The sequence below is a fragment of the Saimiri boliviensis genome, chromosome 5, assembly GCF_048565385.1.
Source record: "Saimiri boliviensis isolate mSaiBol1 chromosome 5, mSaiBol1.pri, whole genome shotgun sequence".
NCBI classification, from domain to species: Eukaryota; Metazoa; Chordata; class Mammalia; order Primates; family Cebidae; genus Saimiri; species Saimiri boliviensis.
The window spans coordinates 90,801,489-90,823,794 of NC_133453.1; the positions used below are offsets into that span (position 1 = coordinate 90,801,489).

A 22,306-nucleotide genomic window follows, 5' to 3' on the forward strand; every position below is an offset into this window, starting at 1 on the left:
GAGTGATGTTGAAGAAAGGGAGATACAATTGTTCTCCAAAGGCATAGAGCCAAAAGTAACTGAGTATACCAAAATGAGAGAAAATACAAACTTTCTCTTCTTCTTTTGGTTTAAAATTTTTAAATAAGAACCAATGGAATTTTTACCTAAAATTCTGATATCCTGATACTGCTCTTTAAAGGTAATAAAGAAAAGTCATCATACATATTTAAAAAAGGCACATTCTAAGGAGTCATATCAAATATTTCTTTGTGAAACAGATTTATGTCAAGAAAGAGCAAATTACTTCAAAAAATCTCTTAATGATAACTAAGGGCAATGTATAATTCTCAGGTGGAACCCAGATTGGAAAAAAAATTGCTATCAAAAGACATTAATGAAATAATTGGAAAAATTTAAACATGGACTATATTGATATTGTATCAATATTAAATTTTCTGAATTTCACAACTATTTTAAATCATGTAAATGAATGGCCTAGTTCAGAGGTACATGCTTAAGTATTTAAGTAAAAGTTTATAAGGTTTGCAATTTACTCTTCAATGGTTTAGCAAAATAAGTGATGTGTGTATATATGTATGATAAGAGATAAACTAAATACGGCAAATGGTAATTGATGAATCTAAATTAAAAGTAATAATATTAATTATAGTACCCTCACAAATAGTCTATAGCTTTGCCACTTTTCAAAATAAAGTTCTATTTTTATTTTTTATATTTAGATAGGGTCTCACTCTATCACTTAGGCTGGAGTGCAGTGACATGATCATAGCTTACTCTAGCCTCCAACTCCTAAGCTCAGGCCTTCCTCTCACTAGAACTACAGGCATGCACCACTACATGTGGCTAACTTTTTGGGGTTTTTTTTGGTAAAGACAGGGTCTTGCTTTGGTGTCTAGGCTAGTCTCAAACTCCTGGCAACAAGTGACCCCCCTGTCTTGGATTCCCAAAGTGATGGGAATACAGACGCGAGCTACCATGCTCAGCCAAGGTTTAAAAAATAGTCTAAACAGAAATATAAATATCCAAAAATGTTTCAAATTAAAACATATTTTCAATAAAATATGAGAAAACCTTAGAAACTGTGAAAAATATAAAATCAGAAAATATTACTTTCAAATAAAAATTAACAAATTTGTAACAAGCAATAAATGCTGTAAGCAGCAACTATGTGATTGTAGAAGACTATTTTGAGAAATTATCCTAGAACTCATATTAAAATAATAAAGAAAAAAGGGCAAGAAAAAAAGTGATTTCCAGGCTGTGATGGTTAACTTTATACATCAACTTAGCTAGGCTGTGGTATACAGTTCCTGGCTCAAGCACCAGTTTAGATGTTGCTGTGAAGGTAAATTTTAGATGTGATTAAAGTTTAGATCAGTATACTTTGAGTAAAGCATATTACTCCCATAAAGTGGATAAGCCTCATCCAATCACTTGAAAGTCTTTAGAGAAAAGAGTGAGGTCTCCTGTGAAGAAATTCTCCGTAGACTGCTTTGGGTTACAAGACTTCAATATCCCTTTCTGGCCGGGTGCTGTGGCTCACGCCTGTAATCTCAGCACTTTGGGAGGCCAAGGAGGGCAGATCACCTGAAGTCGGGAGTTTGAGACCAGCCTGACCAACATGGAGGAATCTCGTCTCTACTAAAAATACAAAATTAGCTGAGTTTGGTGGTACATGCCTATAATTCCAGTTACTCAGGAGGCTGAGGCAGGAGAATCGTTTGAACCCAGGAGGTGGCGGTTGCAGTGAGCCAAGATCACACCATTGTATTCCAGCCTGGGCAACAAGAGTGAAATTCCATCACACACACACACACACACACACACACACACACACACACAAATCCCCTCTTGCAGAAATTTCCAGCCTGCTGGTCTGCTCTATAGGTAACACTTGCCCACCTCACAATCACATGAGACAAGTCTTTAAAATAAATCTCTCTCTATATACACATCTCACTACTTCTGTTTCTATAGAGAACTCTGATTAATAAAGAGACAAATCCAGGAGTCCAATAATAAAAATGTGAATAGGTGAGAAGATGATGGAAGGGAAGCAATAATCAAAGAAATAATACTGGGAATCTTCCTGAAATAAAGAAAAATATAAATTTTCATACTCAAAGGGTGTAGTCAAATGCAGTCAAAAAAGACTTACAACTAGAATAATCTAGTGATGCTTAGGAATTTAAAGAATAAAGGAAAACAAAATTCTTATATGAGCTGCATAAGAAAACACATCATCTAAAACAAAAAATAATCAGATCAACATTAGACTTCTCTTACACAGCCATATCTAAGAAAACAGGCTGCATGTGGTGGCTTATGCCTGCAATTCCAGTTACTTTCGGAGGCCAAGGCAAGCAGATCACCTGAGGTCAGGAGTTTGAGACCAGCCTGGGCAAGATGGTGAAACCCCGTCTCTACGAAAAATACAAAAATTAGCCAGGTGTGGTGGCAGGTGCTTGTAATCCCACTACTGGGGAGGCTGAGGCAGGAGAACTGCTTGAACCCGGGATGTGGAGGGTGCAGTGAGCTGATATCGTGCCATTGAACTCCAGCCTCAGCAACAAAAGTGAAACTCTGTCTCAAAATAAATAAATAAACACATTCAATTAATTTTTAAGTGTAAAAGGTTTTTACAACAGAATTCTAAACCCAGCCTAGCTTTATCATCCATTTCCAAAGACACTATTTCACAGTCATGCAAGAACCCAGAAATTCTGACCATCCTTCTTAAAAAAATTAGGACTTTAGGAAATGCAAAATGTTTTGACTATGAATGAGTATTAGCAACAAAATCAGTAACATTTTGGGTTATTCCTAAATTTAAATAATCATTTAACAAAATTTACATAGTGTAAAAAAAAGCAACACTAAAGTTAAAGGTCGAGATTATTTCAACAAAAAAAGTATGTGTGTAGTAGTGTGTGGGGAGGGGGTGAGGATAAGAATAGGAGAAAGTAAAATCATGTTAAATGTCTCATTGTACACACGGGAAAGATTAGAAAATTTTACTGATGATAATGAAGAGAAATGAAGCACTAGTAAAATAAGAATACGACATAAAACTTCCAAATGAGAACTAGAATAAAAAAAAATATTAAGAAAAACCTGATGGGTATAGCAGAACAAAGGAAGGGAAAAAAAAGCAACGAAGTATTACGTAGCATTGATAAGTATAAATGATGAAAGTGGACTTCTCATATCAATAAGGGACACAGGCAAATCCAAGCATTCTCACTTACCAGTACATGTATTGTTATTGCCCAACTAGGTTCTTCCCTGTTGCCCAAAAATGCCAATATAATGAGAACAGCAGAAATGTTGCAGCAGAGACAGAGTTCAATTATTACAAGGCAGTCTGGTGGCAGGACAGGAGGTATTTCTCAAGTCTGCCTCCTGGGAGAAATTGGTGGCTAGGGTTTTTCAAGGAATTTAGTGGGTAGAAGGCTAGAGAATGTGGAATGCTGATTGGTTTGACTGGGGATGAAATCATAGGGGGTCAAAGCTGTCATCTGGCACTGTCTCTATTCCTGAGGGTGGGGGCATCACAACCTGCTGAGTCAGTTTCTTGGTATGGGTTACTACTGGTCAGGGTGGTCCCAGCTTGCCCATCAGAATGCAAGGTCTGAAAAATACCTCAAACACCAGTCTTAAGTTTTACCATAATGATGTTATATATAGGAGCAACTGGGGAGTTATGAATCTTGTGACTTCTGGCTACATGACCCTTGAACCATAATTTTAACTGTGTGGCCAATTTGTTCATGTTACAAATGCAGTTTCAATCCCCAAGCAAGGTGGAGGTTAGCTTCAGGGAGGAACTGTTAGTCATCTTTGTTTTAAAGTTAAACTTTAAATTCCTCCCATCATTAGTGTGACTGATGCACAAGATGCAACCTTACAAGATGCCTTTGCATCTTGTGAGGTTGGAAGCATGATGGAGTCACCTCTGTCAGATTTCTCTGACTCTCATGATTTTTGCAAAGGTAATTTCAGTAGAAGATGAGATAATAGACAAGAGAAATGTTTTCTTAAAGAAGTGTAAAAAATAGCATAAAATGAGAACAAATACATTTTTTTTTCTCACAATAACAGTGAGATCATTCTGTTCTTTGTCTAGAAATACATGACTTTTAGCCTTGTCTAGAAAACAAAATGTAATTTTACATTGCTTAAAATACTTACATCTTAGCAATTTCTAGGCAAAGGTTAAAATTAAAAGAAAATACAAAGATATGTAAAGATATATCAGGTAAATGCAAACATAAAAAGCACAGACAATAAAAAAGTAAAAATAGAAAAATGAACTTATATCAAACTAAAAAGCACTTCTGTACAGCAAAAGAAACAATCAATAAAGAGACAACCTATAGAGCGGAAGAAAATATATGTAAACCATATAATTGATAAGGAGTTAATATCTAAAATATATACCGAACACAAACAACTCAATAAGAGGCAAACAAATAACTCAATAAAAAAGTGTGCACAGGACCTGAATAGACACTTTTCTAAAGAAGACATACAACGGTGAATAGGTATATCGAAAAATGCTCAACATCACTAATCATTGAGAAAATGCAAATTAAAGCCACAATGAAGTATCACTGTACACTTGCTAGAATAGCTATTACAAAAAAAGAAAGATAAGTATTGGCAAGGATGTGGAGAAATGAGAACCCTTGTACACTGTAAGTAGGAATGTGAATTAATACAGTCATTATGGAAAATAGTATGGAAGTTCTTCAAAAAACTTAAAAACAGAACTAGCACATGATCCCACTAGTGGGTATTATTCAGAGGAAATGAAATGAGTCTTTCAAAGATATATCTGCATTCACTGTAGCATTATACAACTAATAGCAAAGACATGGAATCAATCTCAGTGTCCATCAACAGATGAATAGGTAAAGAAAATGTGCTGTATCAACAAATAAGACAATACTACTCAGCCTTAACGAAGGAAATACTGTTATTTGTGAAAACATGGATGAACCTGGAGGACTTATGCTTAGTGAAATAAGCTAGGCACAAAAAGACAAATACTGCATTATCTTATTAACATGTGGAATCTAAAAAAGTCAAACTCATAGATGCAGAGAATAGAATGTGGTTACCACAGAAAGGAGGGGAGGAGGAGATGGGGAGATGCTGGTCAACAGGTACAGAATTTCAGCTGGACAGGAGAAATAAGTTCAAGGTATCGATTTTATAATACGGCAACTGTGGTTAATACAAATGTATTGTGTACTTGACAATTACTGAGTAGATATTAAGTGTTCTCTCACAAAAAATGGTAAAAATATGCTAATTAGCTTGATTTAGCCACTTCACAATGTAGACATATTTCAGAACCTCATGTTTACACAATAAATACATACAATTTTTCTTTGTCAATTAAAAAAGTAGGAATAACAAGAAGCAGAGTGGAAACTAGCATCCCAACGAAAATTAAAGCAAAATGTATTATATAGACAAAATGAATTATTTTAAACTGATTATAAAGTATAGACCCATAATAAGATATGTACTTTATGAACTTTATACTAGAAATAATATAGGGCTGAAATATGAAACAAAAGCTATTTGAAATTCAAGGAGAGCACAAAAAGATGCAAATAATTGTTTTGGGAAAATAGCTTCTTTCAAAAAGTCATTTACAAATCAAACATTCAAAAGTAAATTAAGAATTAATCAATATAACAGGTGTACCTAACCGTGTATATAACAGAGAACATAATTCTCTTCAAATGCCCACAGAATGTTTACCAATATTGATTGCATTCTGTAATACAAAGAAAATATCACTGAACTTCAAAAATTAAAAATTTTATAGGCCAGCCACTAATTATAGGATAATAAAACTAGAAACAACTGACTAAAGATAAAGAGCATAAATAAAATTACCTAGAGCCTAAACATCATTCTCCAAAGAGGAAACTGAAACATCAGTTACAGACTCCACATCTTAACAATAAAAATAAAGGCAGCAAAAGCTTTTAAGATAGGTCTTTGTTATGGGAGTGAGATACGAGATATGAGGCTGAGCTCATATTCCTATATTTTCTGTCTTCAGGTCTCCTTAAAATACTAGCAAATAAATAAATTTTTAAAGAGAAAAAAGGAAAAGGAATAAAGGGCTATCTGTCAGTGGAAAAGGGAATTGAACAATTTCAGAAAGAAGGAAATCAGAAGGAGTGGTGAGTGATAAAGAAGATCAGTAGAGGAAGGGATGAAAGGTGAGGAGGAGGGGAACCTGCTGTAGGAATCCTAGACAGGCAGGGAAATTGGATACACAAAATACAACAAACTTTAGTAGAGAACTGTGAGGCTGAAAACAAAAGAAATAATTGAAAATCAGAAGACAAAGTTGTGGGGCTAAGCATGGTGGCTCACACCTGTAATGCCAGCACTTTGAAAGGCCAAGGCAGGAGGATTATTTGAGGCCAGGAATTTGAGACCAGCCTGGGCAATATAGCAAGACTCCACCTCTACAAAAAATGAAAAAAATGAGCTGTGTGTGGTGGTGTGCACCTATGGTCCCAGCTGTATTTAGCTGAGGTGGAAGGATCACTTGGGTGAGGAACTTCAAGTCTGCAATGAACTATGATTGCACCACTGCACTCCAGCCTGGGCAACAGAGCAAGATCCTATCTCAAAAAAGAAAAAAGAAGACAAAATGTGAATTTCCCAACTACTACTTGTCACCCCAAAATGTACAGCAAATAGGCAACTTCCACCCTTATTCCAAACAAAAGTAATGGATCCTGGCCAGGCCCGGTGGCTCATGCCTGTAATCTCAGCACTTTGGGAGGCCAATGAGGGAGGATCACTTGAGGTGAGGAGTTCGAAACCAGCCTGGCCACCATGATGAAACCTGGTCTCTACTAAAAACACAAAACTTAGCTGGGTGAGGTGGTGCGCATCTGTAATCTCAGCTATTCGGGAGGCTGAGGCAGGAGAATCATTTGAACCCTGGAGGTGGAGGTTGCAGTGAGCTGATATTGAGACACTGAATTCCAGTCTGGGCAACAGAGTTAGACTCTGTGACAAAAAAAAAAGAAAAAAAAAAAAAAAAGAGAGAGAGAGAGAAAGAAAAAGAAAAGAAGTAATGGAGGTTTCTTCTCCAAAATATTGAACACAATTTTGCTGAGAACCAGGACAGCTAGAATAAGAGGCAATGCTCTCCATCAGAGACATCAGCATTTTGATATTCAGGGGTTGCAAACTATAAGGCTAACATCATGTATACCTCTTCCAAGACAAACCAGCCACTACACTAGTCTGTTCATGCACATAGAAATCAGAGCTTTTCTATTACTTTAATTAAAAAGTAAACAGGTGTCAGACATGTGAATAACATCCATGAAGAGATGTGAAGAGAAAAAGAAAGACAACAAATGGGAACGGGATATTAACCACTGAGAAAAGGGAGAATATTTATAAAACATAAAAATAACTTGGAAAAATTTCTGATACACTGCATCCATAAACAAGAGGAGGATATCTTAAAGGAAAAATAAGTGTGAAATATGAAAGAGGTCTTGGAAATTAAATATATGATTGCTAAATTCAATAGGTGATTTGGAAAAATAAGTTGAGAAAAATCTTCAGTAAGTAGAATATAAAGCACTAGGTGGGTAAAGTATGAGAAAGTTAAGAGTTACAGAAGCTTGATTCTAAAGGGTTGACATTCAACTAAAAGGAATCCCAGAATGAGAATACATAGGGAAATACAGAGGGAAAAATAATCATAGATATAATAGAAGATAATGTTTTGGAGATAAAAAAGGGTATAAGACTTAAGACTGAAAGTCCTTGTATTCCAAGTATACTACATTTTAAGGAACTAAAAAAACTCACAACTAGGTATATCTTATAAAATTTTGGACTAGATAAGGAGATCTTAAAGGCTTCCGGAAAGAAACAAGTCACATATCAATCGTGATCAATATCACTGTAGGAAATGAAACAATGTCTTAAAAGTTGTGAGAAATATGATTTGGAACTCATATATAGTAAAAGCAGTTCTCAAACATAAAAGTAAAATAAAAACTTTTTAGAAATACAAAGACTTAAAAGTTTATCTCCTATATATCCTTTAATACATGTATTGAAGAAATCAATAATAAATTACAGGCTATTTAGGATTGATCTGAGAAGAAAACTTGGAGCTTTAAACCTATTTATTAAAAAATAAATAAAGTTTGAAATATATAAACCAAGCACTGAATTCAAGAAAACTGAAAAGAAGAAAAATATAAACCTGAAGAAATAGAAAAAGATAAGAGATGAAACAAAATCAAGAAAGGTAGACTTGGATAATCACAACAAAACTGCTCCCTTATAAAGACCAATACAACAGATGGTTGTAGTGATACTTCAATACTCTCAATGATCTTAGAAAAAGAAGGAAAGTCTTTAATTTCATTAATCAAACTAGTACATGACAATGACAAGACAAAATAAAACCTAAAACCTAATCTCGCTTATTTATTCATTCAGTAAATATTTACTGAGTGTCTATTCTATGCCAGGCATTGTATCAGGTATGAAGTATACATAAAAAAAAAAATAGAAATCACCACTCACCTCTATAGAGATTAGATTTTAAAAATAAACAGACCAAATACATGATGAAATAGAGTTTAAATGAAGAATATGAAATGTCTATGTTGGGAAATTTAATAAATTATTAAAATAATAAGTTAAAAAACAAAAACCAAATGACTATCACTATAAATGACTCAAGTTATTTGATGATGTTCAATATCCAATTCTATTTAAAATATTCCTAGCAAATTAAAAACTGTACATGGTACATTTATTTAACATTATTCTGTAAGAATTAGCCAACACAACCAGATAAGAACATGATATATATAAATAATGGCAAAGATTTAGAATTACCATTAACTACTACTAACAAAATAATCAACATAAAAAAACCTGTCTATCAACTAAATCAATAAAATGGTTCAGAAAGATGAGCTGTTAAAAAATAAATATACAATAAAAATAAAAAGGAGAGCTTCATATAAATAGTAAAATAACGTAAAGTATAACAAAGAAAACAGAAGGGGATGCTGTGGTTCAAGCCTGTAATCCCAGAAATTTGGGAGGCCTAGGTGGGGTAATCGCTTGAGATTAGGAATTCAAGGCAAGCCTAGGGGCAGTTTAGGGAGATCCGGCCGTACCAAAACCAAACCAAACCAAACCAAACCAACAAACAAACAGAAGGAAGGGAGCATTCATCCCAGCGGATTCCAGCCCTTTGTAAGGCCAAGGCGGGCAGATCCCTTGAGCCTCAGAGTTTGTGATCAGCCTAGGCAATATGGTGAAATTGCAGCTCGACAAAAAACACAAAAATTAGCTAGAATTGGTGGTGCATGCCTGTGGTCCCAGCTACTCAGGAGACTGGGTGGGAGAATTGATTAAGCCTGGAAGGCAGAGGTCAAAGTGAGATAAGGTCACACCACTGCACTACAGCCTGGGTGAAAAAGTGAGAACCTGCCTCAAAAAAAAAAAAAAAAAAAAAAAAAAAGAGAGAGAGAAAGAGAGAGAGAGAAGAAAAAAATAGTTCACAATAGCAACACAAAATATATAGACCTGGAATAAATAAAACAAAAGCTGTATTATAAGAATCAATGGGAATAGGATGGAGTGATGGGTTCTTCTGCAGGATAGGTAATTGATATGGAAAAAATAAAACTAGATACCTACCCCAAGTCATACATAAAACAAACCCAGGTAGATTAAAGACCAACACATAAAAGCAAAGAAGCATAAAAATTTACAAAGTTAAAGAACACTATATACTATTAAAAAATAACGTATATTGAGTAAAATTATAAGAATAGCCATTCATATGAACATATTGATTTCAGAATAATGGTTATCTCTGGAGAGGGAGGGGAGAAGGAATGGAGATGGGCTTCACCTTTGTCAGTAATATATTATTTCTTTTAAAAAATGTGAGAGAAATTAGAATTAATGTGATGTGATTTGATTAAAAATTACTAATGTCATTATTTCCTGTACTTTTTAATAAGTTCAAAATACTTCATAGGGAAAAGTAAAATTAGAAAAATGTAAACATCTTTAATCCTTTTGATCTTCATTTGGGCTGACACTAGACTGTGAGATTAGTACTAATTTTATCCCAATTGTCACAATTCTGTTGAACAATTCATCTTTTTTTCTCTATTGTAATTTGAAATACCATCTAAAACAAACTGCAAATTCCTCTATACCCAGGTCTATTTCTGTCTTTTCTATTCTTTTTTTTTTTTTAATCTGTCTATTGCAGTCTCAAAAAGCCTTATAATACATTTTTAAATGGATAGATGTCAAAGCCTGCATTACTCTTCTCTCTACTCACACCCTTCATCACCTCCAAAATCAACATTAGCCTGGTACCTCCTGCATGTTTTTTGTTCTTTATGGCATTCAGAGTAAATGTTAGAAGATCATCAATGATTCCTGATGAAGCTTTGTTTCATTCTCTGCTGTATCCCAATAGCCACCATAGAGTGTGACATACAGTGATTACTGAATAAGTATCTGTTCCTCTGCTTTTCTTTTAATCAACAAAACACCTGAAAACCTAGGATTATATTATATTTACAGATTAATGTGAAAGAAATTTGCATTTTTTTGTGTTAGTCTTACCAACATATATCTATTTGTTTAAATGTCTCTCAGCAAAGTTTTATAGTTTTCTTCAGATAAATTGTTTATAAAGTGTTTGCTAGATCTCTTCTTGTTATTTTCCAGTTTTTGTTATTATTACTGGTAACCTTTTTATTTTTATTAATTGATTATTGATAGGAAAGTGACTATTTTACAAGTTGATTTTTACCACAGCATAGTTGCAGACATTTTCTATTAATTCTATATAGGTAATAGCAACACGTGCAAATAATGACAGTTACTTCTTGCTAGTCAATTTTATATTTTTCTTCTTTCTCTTTTCCTTGCTGCATTGGGTAGAACTTCTAGTATAATGTTTAAAAGTTTGTGTGGTAACAGGTAAACTTTTCTTTCATACTTTAAAGTGGCATGCTTGCTATTTTGAAAATGTTTTGCTTCTTATTTTTTGTAAATACCTTTTTATCATATTAATAAATTATTCTTCTATTTCTAACGTGCTAGGAGTTTTTCTTATGATTATTGTTCATTGTTATTGAATGTTTTTAATGTATCTGTTGGGATGGCCATATGGTTTTTCTCCTTTAATTTATTCAATGTTATAGATTACACTGATTTTTAAAAAATTGAACCATTTTTGAATTCTTCAGATAAAGCCTATGTGGTCAGGAAATACGAACACAAACAACTCACTTTGATTTATCAACATTTTATTTAGGGTTTCTGCATCAAAGTTGCCATGTGAGACTGTCCTATAATTTTTCTTTCTTGTATGATCTTTGCCTGATTTAGATATTAAAATCAAAAGAGAAGCCTTTCCTATTTTCTTGAAACACTTCTCTCCCTTCCTAATCTAAGTTGCCATTTGAATTATCCTCTTAATCATCCCTTTCTTTTCAAATTTATTTAAGCATTTATTTTTTTTCTTTCCTGAACTTTGTTCTTTCTCCCCAGTCTGCCACCTCACCTCCCTAGAATGTAAGCTCCACGAAAGCAAGCTGCTTATCTCTCTCCAGAAATGAGGTTTGTGTCAAGCATATAGCAGAGTCTCAAAAATACTTGGTGAACAAATAAAAGAAATGAAATCTGACTTTTCATCCATCAAATTAGCAATACAAAAACTTGTCATACCCATATTGCAAAATGTACATTATATGCATATATTAATATAATGTTTTGAAAAAGTAAATTGAAGATAAGAACTAAAAGCCTTTCAAATGTGTTATATTTTGATGAAGAAAGTGCATTTCTAGCGATTTGTTTTTCTGAAGTAATTCAATAATTTAAAAAGGGTATGAAAAATATTTTTTATCAAACATTGTTTATGACAAAAAACTGTAAATAATCTAACTGTTCAATAATCTGTGATTTTTGAACAAATTATGATACATCCATAGAATAGAATAGTATGCACTTCTAAAACTGCCATAGAAAGATGTTTAGAATACATTGTGAATTTTAAAAAGACAGTCCTAATATAATATGTACTATCATCCTATTTTGGCTAAAGAGTTCATTTCAATGTATTGAAAAAAGCCTGGAAGAATATATACAAAAATGTTGCTGTTGTTTTCATCAGGTACTGGGATTTTAAAAGGTTTTTCTTTTCTTTTCTCTTTACTTATATTTTTCTTCCTTTATACCATGAAACATTATGTTTGAGGAAGCAAAACATAAATTAAAAAACAAAAGAACTCAAATACCACGTTGTTACCAATTTAATGAGAAATCTCTGGCATTGGGAAGCAATCATTAAACGTGTGTGTGTGTGTGTGTGTGTGTGTGTGTGTGTGTGTGTGTGTGTCTGTGTGTACATGCACACATATGTGTAAATGACATCTGTTGATGGCTACCCAGTGTCTGAACACATTTCTTATTTTGGGAAATCTCAAAAATATTGGAGTCTGGGATAGTCCCTTTCCTAGTTCCTTGCTTATTGATCATCTGTTATGTGACCTTTGTTAACCAAACTAATGCTCCAGCCAGGACTTTGAATTTTGTGAGAGTGAGGCAGAGATGTAGAAAACCATCAGAGATTACTCATGGAAGTTATGGTCACACTGAAACAGCCAACTTCAATGAGTGGCCAAAGGCAGCAGAACCCAATGGCATGTTAAAGACTCTCCAGGGGAAGCTGTTTCAGCAGCAGCTTTCAAAGCAGAATTTCCTATGGTATGATATTGGCAGAGTTTTACCTTTCTTCCTTTCTACTAGTTTCTTAAGTCTAGTTCTCCAGCACCCCTACAGATTCTGTGGCTCTATGATGTTACCAAATATTCCTTTTCTGATTTAGACAAAGCTGGCTTCTATTGTTTAAAACTAAGAATTCTGATTGGTACAATGCCTAGCAAGTATCACGGATCATATTTTTGTATTTCAGAAATTGCCACCATTTTTCTAGGTAGTTCAAAAGCATACTAGAAAGAGAATGCGCTTTGAAGACAGACTGATCAGGTTTGAATATCGGCTACTATAATAACTAGTTGTGTGTGACCTTTGACAACAGACTTAACCTCCCTCAGTCTTAATTTCTTCATCTGTAAATTATGATAATTATTTCTTGTTCTTCTTCTTCTTATTTAGTAGAGGTGAGGTCTCACTATACAGCTAAGTTGGTTTCAAACTCCTGGACTTAAGCAGTCGTACCACATAGACCTCCCAAAGTGATGGGATTACAGGTATGAGCTATCCCACTGAGCCTGTAAATTATTTTTGAGGATCTGACAACATTAAAATTTTGCAGCTTTCACATTTATCTCAAATTCTCAAATTTCCTTTGGTATTTCCACATTTACATGTGCACTTTGAAATGATGTATACACTTCCATTATCTTGAACACTACTTATCAATACTGTTTCTACCTCACTAGGCTACGAAACTCGTTAAAAATAAATGCAAATGTCTGCTTTCTTCAATACTATATATAGGTTACTGGAGTACTGCTGGAGAAATGAGAAGTAACTCATATAAAGCCAGTATACCTTTTAGCCAGACTCATAATCCTATGTTCAGATAAAAACAAACAAAACAGGAGCCTTTATGTAAAAAGCACTGAGAAATGAAAAAGAACTTAAATCATTACTGAACTCTCACGAAGCCATACTAATGGAGGATTTCATTGCTAATGCACACTATAAGATAATTAGATTCTTTTGTCTTCTCCCTAAATTGTGCAGCAGGGAAGCTATCCCAGCATCTTATTTCATACCTCCAAAAATCTTCCTCAAATTCTCTCTAACCTCCACCTAATATGACTTTTCCCACCAATACATCCACTTCTCCAGTCTTTCATGACTGATTGATTATATTCTCCCTCGAACTTCCTAATGTAAGTGATTCTAGCTTTACTGGCTTCTTTCAAGTTTCCTCCCTTGCCAATACACAAAACAGCACCAAAAACTGGCCTGAATTTGAATAGTTAACAGGGAAAGACTTACAAACTTTTAAGAATTAATAGTCTCTTATCTGCTCCCACACCTTACAAGAAGTTTTCTCCTCTCTTCATCTCCCTCCCTGTCTCTACCTCCACTGCACACACCACAACATGATATATTTTGATCTAAAAACTCCATTGTGTCTTTAAAAATGCTTGGCAACCTACATTTCCCTGATTAGTCCTTTTCTCTATTTATCAACCCAGATATTTCTCCTGAGCAAAGTTCACAAATTCTACAGCCTTCTGGACATCTTCATATGAGCACCCTATGGTCATTTTAAACATGAATTTACAGAGAATAAAAAACTCATCAACTTTTCTCTTAAATTGTCTCTTTCTTGTATTATCCACCCAAATGTCAACTTTTCACATAGTCCAACAAGGAGTGATTCCTGACCTTCTCCTTTGAATCACACTCAGTGTTCATAAACCAGGAAGTCCTGACTGTTTGATTTGCTAAATATCTGTTGCATGATATTTAGATCATGAGCCGAGATCAGACTAGCATCCATGCTTTCCTCTATTTGGTCTTCCCACCTCCAGATCAGTCTCATCCAAGTCCAGTGTTTCTACTATAGTCAAAACAATCTATCTAAAATGCCAATGTCTTTCTGTTACTTAACTACATGGGTTCTCCATTCTGACTGCTGAGTTTTCAACCAGACTTAATGATCAATTAGGAGGAAGAGAGACTGTATGCTATAGTTGTTAAGCACATAGACACTACAATCTGTCTGCCTTGGTTCAAATACCAGCATTGCCTTTGCATATATACGACCTTGGTATATGACCTTGGACTAATTACTTAACCCTACAGGGCTCAATTTTTTTCCCTCTTTCTATTTATTTCCACAGGGCTCAACTGTTGGTGTTTTTTTTTTTTTTTTTCTGAAATGACAAAAGTATCTATGTTATAGGGTGGCTGTGAGAGTTAGATGAATAATATAAAGCTCTTATAAAGTGAGAGCAATATAAATGTTTGCTATTATTTTATAGCCTAACATAGAATGTATAGCCTCTCTGTACTTTAGTCTCTTCTTCTTCCACAAATAGGAATGATATGGATGACATAAATTTTTTTGACGTTAGATGATAAAAGAGATTCATGTTATATGTCATCCTCTAGTAAACATTCCGTAAGCTCCAATTTCCCCAGTGCAGGAATAAATGTACAGGTACACCTTGTTTTTTTGCTCTTCACAGATACTGTGTTTTTTACTAGTGGAAGATCTGCGACAACCCTGCATTGAGCAAGGTTGATGCCATTTTTCCCACAGCATGTGCTCACTTCATGTCTCTGTGTCACATTTTGGTAATTCTTGCAAGAGTCCAAACTCTTTATTATTATATCTAATACAGTGATCTGTGATCAGTGATCTTGGATGTTTCCACGTAACTGTTTTGGGTTGCCACAACACATGTCCATATAAAAAGACAAATTCAAAAGATAAATGTTCTGTGTTCTGACTACCCCAGAATCTGGCTGTTCCCCCATCTCTCTCCCTCTCCCCTAGGACACAACAAAATTCAAATTAGGCCAAGTAATAACCCTTCAGTGGCCTTTAAGTGTTCAGGTGAAAGGAAGAAAATCAAGTCGCAATTCAAATCAAAAAGTAGAAATAATTAAGCTTAGTAAGGAAGACATGTCAAAAACCAAGATAGGCTGACAGCTTGGCTTCTTGTGCTGAACAGTTAGCCAAATTGTGAATGTAAAGGAAAAGTTAATGAAGCAAATTAAAAGTGCTACTCCAGTTAATTTTCCTTAAACCAAAGTGTAATCCAGAGCAAAGCCCTAACTCTTATCAATTCTGTGAAGGCTGAGAGAGGTGAGGAAGCTGCAGAAGAAAAGTATGACCCTAGCAAAGCAAGTTGGTTCATGAGGTTTAAGAAAATAAGCCATCTCCATAACACAGAAGTGCAAAGTGAAGCAGTAGGTTCTCATGGAGAAGCTGCAGCAAGTTATCCAGAAGCTCTAGCTAAGATCATTGATGAAGGTGGGTACACTAAACAACAGATTTTCGTGTAGATGAAACAGTCATCTATCTTCCTATTAGAAGATGCCATCTAGGACTTTCACAGCTAGAGGAGAAGTCAATGTTCAACTTCAAAGCTGCAAAGGACACACTGATTCTCTTGTTAGAGGCTAATGCAGTTGGGGATTTTAGGTTGAAGCCAATGGTCATTTACCATTCCCAGAATCCTAGGGCCCTTAAGAATGATGCTAAATCTACTCTGCCTGTGCTCTATAAATGGAATAACAAAGCCTAGAGGACAGCACATTTGTTTGCAGCATGATTTGCTGACTATTTTAAGCTCACGGTTGAGAAACCTACTGCTCAGAAAAAAATACTCCTTTCAAAATATTACTGATCATTGACAGTGCACCTAGTCATACAAGGGCTGCAATGGAGATGTACAAAGAGATTAGTGTTGTTTCCTTGCCTTCCATCACATCCATTCTGTAGCCTATGGATCAAGTCTTTCACCTGGAAAATCCATCAACTTTAAAGTCTTCTTAAATTAAGAAATACATTTTGTAAGGCTATACCTTCCATACACAGTGTTTCCTTGATGCATCTAGGCAAAGTACATGGAAAACCTTCAGGAAAGGATTTACCATTCTAGGTGCCATTAGAAATATTCATTCCCTCTGACCTCAGTAGAGCAGCCTCTGCTTGCTGGTGCCCATCACATATCAGCCAGAGATACAGCAATCCCTTGTTTATCCCAGCTTGGCTTTTGGTCTGTGCCCACACCTCCTTCATATGTGGAAAATATAGAGGCAGGAGCAAAGAATATTCTTGATTGATGAGAAGAGGTCACAATATCAACATTTACCAGAATTTGGAAACAGTGAATTCCAATCCTCATGGACGACTTTGATGGGTTCAAGACTTCACTGGAGGAAGTATCACAGATGTTGTGGAAAGAGCAAAAGACCTATAATTAGAAGTGGAACCTGCAGATGTGACTGAATTGCTGCAATGTCATGACAAAACTTAAACAGATGAGCAGTTGCATCTTATGGCTGAATAAAGTAAGTGGCTTCTAGAGGAGGAATCTACTCCTGAAGATTGTTGAAATGACAAAAAAATATTTAGAATATTACAGAAACTTAGTAGATAAAGCAGCAGCAGGGTTTGAGAGAATTGATTCTAATTTTTAAAGTAGTTCTACTGTGAGTAAACTACTATCAAACAGCATTGTATGCTAAAGAAATCTTATATGAAAGGAAGAGTTGATCAGTGTGGCAAACTTCATTGTCTTATTTTAAAGAATTGCCACAGAAAACCCAACATTCAGTAACCACTATCCTGACCAGTCAGCAGATGTTGACATTAAGGCTAGATCCTTCACCAGCAAAAAGATTATTACTTGCTGAAGGCTCAGGTGATCATTAACTTTTTGTTGTTGTTTTTGTTGTTAGCAATAAACTATTTTTAAATCAAGGTATTTCCATAGCTGTGAGGGAAATAGTTGTGCTTTAGTCAGGAGTAGGCTGAGGTGGCCTTCTGGTGCAGCATGACTCAGTGGGTTTGAAGTGCAAGCACACAACCTTGTACATTATGTAACCACACCACGTGAGAAGCATTAGATGATGACCTATGAGAGCTCATGCTTAGCCACTATTGTCTGTAAAAGGTATAATTATTACCCTGCTAATGCTGCACATATGGCTCATTCGCATCCAGAGAGAGTAAAGCCATGTTGAAACTTTCTATGATTTCTTGAGTGTTTTTCCATCTACCACCCACTCACCCACCAACTCCTCTTGGACCTCAGTTAGAACCTAACAATTGGCATCACAAACAGGATCCTGAGGTGAGTGAGCCTTTGGTTCCTACTGATTTTGGGTCAGCCATGTGGCCACAACATGGGTTGTGGTACCCAGTGGCAGATGTGCCGGTTGGATGGGCTCTGATGGAAACCTGGACGGAGGTAGGTGGGTCCCTAACAAGCATGAAGAAGATGCTGAAGCAGCTGGAAGCACAGAGCACTGATGAATGAGTCTTTGCTGGTAGAGTTGGATGGGCATTTTTGACTGCGCTACGAGAACTACACATCCAGTCCCCAAGAGATGCAGCATACCAGCTGCAGGTGAGCAAGCAGTTGGCACAAGAGCAAGATGACCACACCCTTATTGAGTGGCTATGGGCAGCCATACAGACTGTATGGAATGATGCCATTGAAATGCCTGAAACTGAGTAAATGGCAGTCATATGCTGATTTGGTGCAAATCATCTGGGAGATGGGTATGTGGCAGGCTGCATTTGACCTGAATACCCAGAGGCCAGATGATGAACATTTCATCTCCACATGAGGAGTCTCATGTTGGGTTCTGCACCCCTGAATGCCTTTGGCTCCCCAGCAGCTGTCCCCACCCTGTATGTAGGGTGACAAATACATGAAGTGATCACTGCTATGGCAGTTCTGGGGGAAGCAGAAGGCCATTGGCAGGATTGAGGGGTCTGTGCCATAAAGAAGGGGAAGATGCCCCGCCCATGGGGGCCCCTCATGAGAGAAAAGGAGGCCCCAATGAGTGACATGCTCGTGGATGTGGATAGATTTTATTTGGCTGGGGTTGACCAAGAGAAAATCAATAAGCATCCCAATGAAGTACTCTTAACTTTGCGGTAACTGTTGTCTCGGAGCAGTAATTCCAGAAAATGCCCAAAGGGGAGAAGGACATTGCTGTGCCACCCAGTCCCACCTGGGTGCTTTAGCTCAAAGACTACTTGCTGCAGCAAGGTGGAAATGTATAGCCATTTCTGCCTGATTAAGGAACTGGCCAAGATGCCCAGTTTAGGGGGGACACCAGATGACCAGAGGCCACACGTGGAATTAGCAATCCACTGGCCCCCACCAATGTACAGTGGGTGCGGTGCTGGCACTGGTGGATACTGGTGCAGATTACAGCCTTCTTTATGGGAACCTAAATAAGTTTCTGACCAAATCTGCTTACTTTGATGGTTATGAAAGCCAGTCAGTGAAAGTGAAATCTGTATTTCTGCACCTTGGCATCAGTCATTTGGCTCCCTGTTAATATACTGTTTATGTTCTCCCATACCTGAATATATTCTGGGGCTGGACATTTTACATGGCCTGGCATTACAAACCACAGCCAGGGAATTCAGACTTCGAGTGCATATGGTGAGGCTGGTGCTGCATGGACATACGTATCACCAGCCTCAGGTTTTGCCACAATCCTGACGGGTTACTTCCACTCATCAATACTGCTTGCTGGGTGGATATACAGAGATAACTGAGACAATTAAAAAGCTGGAAGAGGTGAAGAACATATGTGACACCCATAGCCTCCACAATTCTCCAGTGTGGCCAGTTAGAAAGCCTGATAGAAGCTGGCGGATGATGGTGGACTATTGGGAACTGAATAAAGTAACACCCCCTTTGCATGCAGCTGTATCATCAATCATGGATTTGATGGGCCATTAGATGATAGAAGTGGGACAGTACCACTACGTAGTGGACTTGGCCAATGCATTTTTCTCCATCGATATTCTGACTCCAGAGAGTCAGAAACAGTTTGCCTTCACATGGGATGGGCAACCAAGAACTTTTACAGTGTTGCTGCAGGGCTATGTGCATAGCCCCACCATATTTCATGGTCTAGTTGCCACAGATTTAGCTGCCAGGCAATGCCAAAAGGGGACCACCTATTCCATTATACTGATGGTATGTTAACCTCTGATTCTCTTTCAGATTGAGAAGTGGTGGCAACCCTCTTGTGGCAAACATTTAGCAGCATGCAAATGGGCTGTCAACAAATCCAAGGTTCAAGGGCCTGGATCATTTGTAAAATTTTTGGGAGTTATCTGGTCAGGTAAGCCAAAGGCCATCCCAGGGGTTATCATTGAAAAGATTCAGGCATATCCTCAGCCTACCACAGTGAAGCAGCTGCAAACTTTAGTGGGCCTCTTCTTATATTGGTGGGCATTTATGCCCCCTTCAGCCAAATGATTAAACTGTTGCATCAGTTAACAAACAAGGGAGCTACTTGGAATTGGAATAATGCAGCTGAGGCTGTTTTCCTGGTAGCCAACTGGGCTATTTAGTAGGCACAAGCCCTATGAGTAGTTGACCAGTGGTGCCTATTTGAGCTAGATGTGCATGTGACCACAGATGGTTTTGGTTGGGGCCTGTGGCAGCACACAGCGCTTGAGAACACCAATAGGCTTTTGGTCCCAACTATGGAAGGGAGCTGAGCTCTGGCATTCCTTGATAGAGAAACAGGTAGCAGTTACATATGCCACCCTTCAGGCTTGTGAGACTGTGACAGGACATGCTGCAGTCATCATGCAGATGACTTATCCAAGAGCAGGATGGGTGCGTTCATGGGTAGTGACTCCCTGGACTGGGATGGTGCAGACATCCACTTTGGCAAAGTGGCACCTACTTGGAGCAATGGAGTATGCTAGTCCAAGTTCCTTAGCAGCAGACCTGCAAGAAGTCTTGGCACCTATAGTCCTAATGCAAGATAAGGTCATGGGACCTAAGGCCATGGGGCCTGAGGTACCCCTAGGCCCTGAGTCTTCACCATTTAAGGGAGGGTGTCCCCCCATTCCCAATGGGGCATGGTACACAGATGGGTCTAGCCAAGGTGATACAGCTGCTTGGACCGCTTTTACAGTCCAACCTAGTACTGACACCATATGGTTTGAAACTGGGTGTGGACAAAGTCGCCAATGGGCTGACCTTAGAGCAGAACGAATGGTGATGGCCAATGAGGTAACACTGACGGTAATCTGTAGTGATAGCTGGGTGATCTATTATTGCTCAACTTTGCGGAAAATACAGAAATTGCTGGTCAGTCACTGACCCATTTGGGGTCAATCCACGTGGCAAGACCTCTAGGAAATGAGTCATCAGAAACAGGTAACTATTTATCATGTGTCAGGCCGTATGTCTTTGGCCACCCCCAGCAATGATAAGGCAGATGCCTTGGCCAAGGTCCAATGGTTAGCGTTGGCACCTACATGAGATGTGGACTTATGCCTATGACAGGAACTGGGACATGCAGGGGGTAAATGGATGCAACAGGTCAATAAGCGTTGGGGTCTGTCCCTGCTCACGCAAGACATTTGGGAGGCTTGTTAGAAATGAGCGGCATGTGCTCTAAATGGAGGGAGCTGCCCAGTGTTACACAACAAGTAACGACAGGGCGAGTGCCCTTGGTCAGGTGGCAAGTAGACTACATCAGGCTGCTGCCAAAGTCGCAAGGGTATAGGCATGCACTAACAGATGCGGACATGGCCACAGGTCTGTTATTCGCCTACCTGTGGCTTACCCTTGCAGGGTGGCCGATCAACAGAATACCATCTGAGCCTGGCAATATTTATGTGCTCGACCTGTATGGTTGCCCTCTGGCCATTGACACTGATAGGGAACACATTTCACTGAACCACGCGTATAACAATGGGTGCAACAAATGAACAGAAAGTGGGGATTCCATGTGCCATACAACCTTCAAGCTGCAAGTATGATTGAGCAATATAACTGGCCCTTGAAGAATGGGTTATGCTTGCATGTCACAGCCCTGTCTTTGTGGGGCTGGAGTTCCAGGCTGAACCTGGTGCTTCAAACCTCAAATGAACAGTCATGGAAAGGCAGCCCGGCTCCGGTGGAGGAGCCGCCCCCATTCAGTTGCAGATACATACTAACGATTACTTCCTCCAAGCAGGTATGGGGATGAATGGTACCTGTTGTTACCTCCCCTAATGTTCCTGAAGGCAGGGAAACAGAAAGGCTGTGGCCATGGACCCTCCAAGCCCCGCACTGCCAGTGGTTGGCCATTTTAGCTCCCTGCAGGAAGGGCCTACAGTATGACTTGCATGTTACTCCTTGGGTATTCAATACACGGCCCCTGCGTTTGACTGCTCATAGGGGAATGGCCAAGGAAAGAACCCTCCTCTGTGAGACATATGCACTGTCTGTGTGGCTTATTATGAGCTCCCCTGTGACTTTGTCACGGATACAGAACCCAAACGAACCATGGGGAGCTGAGATGGTATGATACTGTCACCAAGGGAAGAAGCCCTTGGCAGCTGCATTGTTATCCAGGGATGAAGAGTTAGCCTCTATTTTCCCTGAGGGACGTGATCTACCTTTGTTAGTACCTGTGCCTGCCCTGTCATTTTGTCCATAGGTTAACATGCTCCAATTGCACTGTGGACTGGGCCCACAACTACACA

At 37.8% G+C, this 22,306-nt stretch overlaps 1 protein-coding gene and 1 non-coding gene across 12 annotated transcripts in view; one reads left to right on the forward strand and one right to left on the reverse strand.

The window, feature by feature from the left end:
- Positions 1-22,306, reverse strand: part of MBD5 (methyl-CpG binding domain protein 5) — a 478,342-nt gene that overhangs the window by 216,539 nt on the left and 239,497 nt on the right. The gene's annotated exons all lie outside the window — the stretch shown is intronic.
- Positions 16,742-16,876, forward strand: LOC120364470 (small nucleolar RNA SNORA48). Its single transcript, XR_005579722.1, has one exon. It is a non-coding gene; the product is annotated as a small nucleolar RNA SNORA48 (small nucleolar RNA).